This window comes from Macrobrachium nipponense, chromosome 13 (assembly GCF_015104395.2).
Source record: "Macrobrachium nipponense isolate FS-2020 chromosome 13, ASM1510439v2, whole genome shotgun sequence".
NCBI lineage: Eukaryota > Metazoa > Arthropoda > Malacostraca > Decapoda > Palaemonidae > Macrobrachium > Macrobrachium nipponense.
Genome location: NC_087206.1, coordinates 12,958,832 through 12,963,831, shown reverse-complemented (window position 1 = coordinate 12,963,831; position 5,000 = coordinate 12,958,832). Strand labels below are relative to the sequence as shown.

At 35.0% G+C, this 5,000-nt stretch overlaps 1 protein-coding gene across 2 annotated transcripts in view; it reads right to left on the bottom strand.

Moving 5' to 3' along the window:
* The window catches only part of LOC135225653 (caskin-1-like), a 1,822,025-nt gene that overhangs the window by 1,308,294 nt on the left and 508,731 nt on the right, over positions 1-5,000 (bottom strand). The gene's annotated exons all lie outside the window — the stretch shown is intronic.

Sequence of the window (5,000 nt, the reverse complement as noted above, 5' to 3'; positions counted from 1 at the left end):
TTACCTCAGTTCAGCCATCTGCAACGACCTGACCATGAACATACCTGGAAAGTAAGATGTCATTTGGTAAAACGTGTTACTGACAAGGTCAATTAAAATCAACTTAATTATTTGCCAAGATGGATAATACTGATTACTTCTAGAATCGTTTATGCCAAAAATCAAGAAATTTCGGGCATTCACGTATGCCTCAAGATGCCTCATCGTATGGAAAGTAAGATGTCATTTGGTAAAACGTGTTATTGACAAGACCAATTAAAACTGCCGTAATTATTTGCCAAGATGGATAATGCCGATTGCATTTAGAATCATATATGCCAAAAATCATGAAATTTCGGGCATTCACGTATGCCTCAAGATGCCTCATTGCCAAAAAAAAAAATTCAGAGAAAGAAATAGTATCCTGAAGACTGGCGAAGATTTTTTTAGGCATTAGATTTTCTATCATGTTAGAGGATGAAATTACATTCAAATCACATAGAGAATCTGGTATATTAGTTAGATTTTTTTTATTATCGATGCATCCTGTTTGGTAATAAACATAGAAGGTATTTCCAAGACTTATTTCAGCAATACAAACAATTATAACATCAAATCAAGTAACACCAAAAATTTAAAAAATTATAGTAATTTACTTACTTCAATACCAAATGATGTAATTTCGACCGAGTAATTCTAACAACAACAACAACGGAGTTAGTGAAAATTTACATCAGCTACCACCAACAACTGAAGTTTAAGAAACCACGGTTGTTATTTGTTAATTAGCTTCGTCTGTTGCTCCAGACAGCAAACAGGATATGCCTCATTCACGATGCTTTCACTTGTCACCTCACTGTGCAATCTGCGTCGTAGTCTTCTGGACTAGATATGAAACTTACGCGGACCTTGATGTGGGCATATGCCTAATAAATTGATTATCTTACTGGACAGGAGTTAGCTTGATAATTATTTTGCATATATATATACATATATATATATATATATATATATATATATATATATATACACATACTATACACACACACACACACAAATAGCCTATAAATATATATATATAAATTATATATATATATATATATATATATATATATAATATATATATATATCTCCATGCATATATATATACGTATATATGCATGTTATATATTACATATATATACTATGTATACATACACACACAAACACACACACATATACATATACACATGTATATAAAAAAGCGTGAATATTTTTGTCTTAAATACGGACTTGAAAATAAGTGCGTGCTCCTGTGGTCGGTAATGCCAAATACCTTTCGCATTTTTGTGCTATCTGTCAAATACACACATAACTGTACATCTACTTCAGCATTCTTTTAAACACTGCCCCGGAGGTAATGATTCACAATGACCGCAATACCTTTTATTTGATCTAACACAAATTAGCATCACGACGATACCCTGAACAGAGAGGAATTATGAAAAAAAAAAATTAATGAAAATATTACCTTTCTTCCACGAATTCATTTTAGCAACCTAAATTTGGAGACACCCGAGACTGTAAGGAGAGAAACCGGATTTAGTCATTAATTTTAGTTATTCATATATTCATCATTCATTATACTCTCAACAAAAGCGTGCGCCTGAATAATGGTCATTGTCTAGTAAAATCTATTCTCTCCTCTCGGTAGGTAAAGACATTAGACGAAAGTGATAATAATAGACTGCAAAAATCGCGAGAAATATATCCTTTTTTTTTCGAACAAATTCGGTCTATTTATGCAAACTACGCCAGTTTTCCCTTAAACCGTTCGCCTATGATGATGGGAACTTTCGTGAGAGAACTCTCGTAAAAAAAAATATTCCACGCGAAATGATTTGGAAACGATGGAAGGTAATGAATTCATGATTAGCGCGCTTTTACAAATACTTCCATAAAATCTCTCTACTCTCGGTAATGAATTTGCAATTTGCAGTAAAATGCCTTTTAAAAATAAGGACAGTGTGAGATTTATGAAAATTTATCACATACGGGAAATTTTTACTAGATACATAAATACATACGCGTGCACCCACTCACGCATAGTATATATATACATACATTTACACACATATATGTACGTGTATATATATATATATATATATATATATATATATATATATATATATATATATGTATTATACACGAATACCACAGGAAAATGATTGGCAGGAATCCAAGCGCTTTCGTCTTTATTAAAGACATCGTTCCTTGACGATGTCTTGAAAAGGACGAAAAACTCTTGGATTTCCGTCTATCATTTTCCTGTGGTATTCGATTATTTAATGAAGTCAAGTGCATCCAGTGTGATTTTTTCAGTATATATATATATATAGATATATATATATATATATATATATATATATATATATTACTGTGTGTGTGGTGTATGTATGTATAAACCACCACATGCATAGGAAAAAACAATCGAGCTTACAATGTTTATCCAACAGTGCAAAAAGAAGGATATTTGCAAGACTGCGAGATTTTAAAAAATTAGCTTTCAATTCACCCACTCAGAAAACAAGGGGCTAAAAAATCATTTAAGTGAATAAGGCCAATCAAGGTCTTTTGCCCAAGTTTTTCGTGGGCCAACAATATTTGCATAATCAGATATTTCAAGAGGGAAGATGCAGGGGTGGGGTAGGGGGGCGGTTGGAGTGTGAAGTGAGGGAGGGGGTGGTTGGGTCTGAGACGCTGATGCAGAGGAGCAAGAGATGATGGCTAAGGAGTAATGGATAGGGAAAAGAGAAAACATGCGATAAAAACGGTAAGAGAGAGAGAGAGAGAGAGAGAGAGAGAGAGAGAGAGAGAGAGAGAGAGAGAGAGAGATAACCAAGTCCCTCTGATGAATCTTAAAACATTCGTCATCCAAGCTTTCATCGAAACTAAAAAACAATTATATATTCTAACAATATAAATGTAAATATCTTTCTACAAAAAGTTACACATGCAATATCCGACAACCTGAGTAGTTTGATAGCCAAGAGTCATATTTATAGAACGACAAAAAAATACAAAAACAAGAAATGAAAAAAAGTCGAGTAACTGATCAGACACCCACAGATCTTGTCGGCTCGTCATGTGAAAGTGGACAAGTTCCCGTTAATTTTAGAAATAGCAGAAGCTCTACTTTTATCTTCCAGTGATGGACGAAGGTTTAATGAAGGGCATGAAGTACAGATAAGCTGTGTTGTGGAGGATCATTTATCCTCCATACGAGGATGTTCGTAGAGACGGCGAATTTGCTTTCAAGTTACTAATACATTTTTCGAAGAATCTTTGCTTCTGTAAAAACTGCGTGGAGGGCAATTTTAAAAACAAATGGAGCTAATTATTACGAGAAAGATGCATTCTTCAAAGCACCCTTTCACAGACAGACTTAAAAACAAACTTTGCGTCAGCAAATCGGACGACATACGGAAGGGATACATTTTTCAAATCACCTAGGCTTCGACAGACTTAGAAACGGACAATTTTTTCTATACAAATCAGACGAAGGATCACTTTACAAATCGAAGGGAATGAAAGAAGACCACAATCGTTCAAGTCTCGGCAAAAGGTCGTTACAGATTAGTAGGGGAGAAACTGTCAAACCCAGAGCCAGCATTTTTCTCTTGATACGAAATGGTGTCGGATTAATCCGAGCTTTACTCTGGAAACTTTTCATTGGAGTCTTCCTTAGCGAGGATGAAAGAACATTGAGGGTTGAATATGAGTCTATTCAAACGTCCCGTAAACATGGACCGCTTTGGAATTAAAGAATCATGAGTTCATGCAAAATGAACTGAGACTTCAACTTAAGCGATTGTGAGTCATTCAAACTAAACTGGTGCTTTCAATTAAGATCATGAGTCATTCAAACTGAACTGAAACCTTTACTTAAGATTATGAGTCATTCAAACTGAACTGGTACTTTCAATTAAGGTCATGAGTCATTCAAACTGAACTGGTACTTTCAATTAAGGTCATGAGTCATTCAAACTGAACTGGTACTTTCAATTAAGGTCATGAGTCATTCAAAAAATGAATTTTCACTGCACTTGAACTGTACTTTCAATTAAGGTCATGAGTCATTCAAACTGAACTGGTACTTTCAATTAAGGTCATGAGTCATTCAAACTGAATTGGAGCTTTCAATTTAGATCACGAAACATCCAAACTGAACTAATGTTTACAATTAAGATCATAAGTCATTCAAATGGAACTGAAGCCTTTACGAGTCATTCAAACTGAACTGAAGTATTTACCTAAGATCATGAGTCATTCAAACAGAACTGGTGCTTTCAATTAAGGTCATGATTCATTCAAACTGAACTGGTGCTTTCAATTAAGATCATGAGTCACTCAAACTGAACTGCAGCTTTCAATACAGATCATGAGGGATTGAAACCGAACTGAAGCCTTTACTCAAGATTATGAATCAGTCAAATTGAACTAATGCCTTAACTTGTGTTTAGGAGTCATTCTCCATTGAACAAAGGCCTTTACTTGAAATTATGAGCCACTCAATTTGAACTAAAGCTCTCTCTCTCACTTAAGATTATGAGTCATTCACAGTGAACCGGAGCTTTAACTTACGACAGAGAGAGAGAGAGAGAGAGAGAGAGAGAGAGAGAGAGAGAGAGAGAGAGAGAGAGAGAGATCATATCAAAAACAAACAAGCAAAGGACGGGCAGTATTAAAAAATAAAAACGGAAAGTCATCTCATTTTTTATTATTTATTTTTTTTATTTTCACCACAGCATCCTAAACACGGGGGTCAATGAACAGAGGGATGTAGCTTTCCCTTCAATCATTGTCTGGTCGTGTCGTGGTGGTTTGACAAGACAGGTAGCTGCAGCTACTCTCAGGGGTAGGCGCGTACACGCACGCACGCACACAAACGCAAAACAGAGAGAGAGAGAGAGAGAGAGGTAGTAGTATAGGGTAGAGATAAAAAAAAAAGAACATAAATTAGCGAGAAGATACTCTCCTGA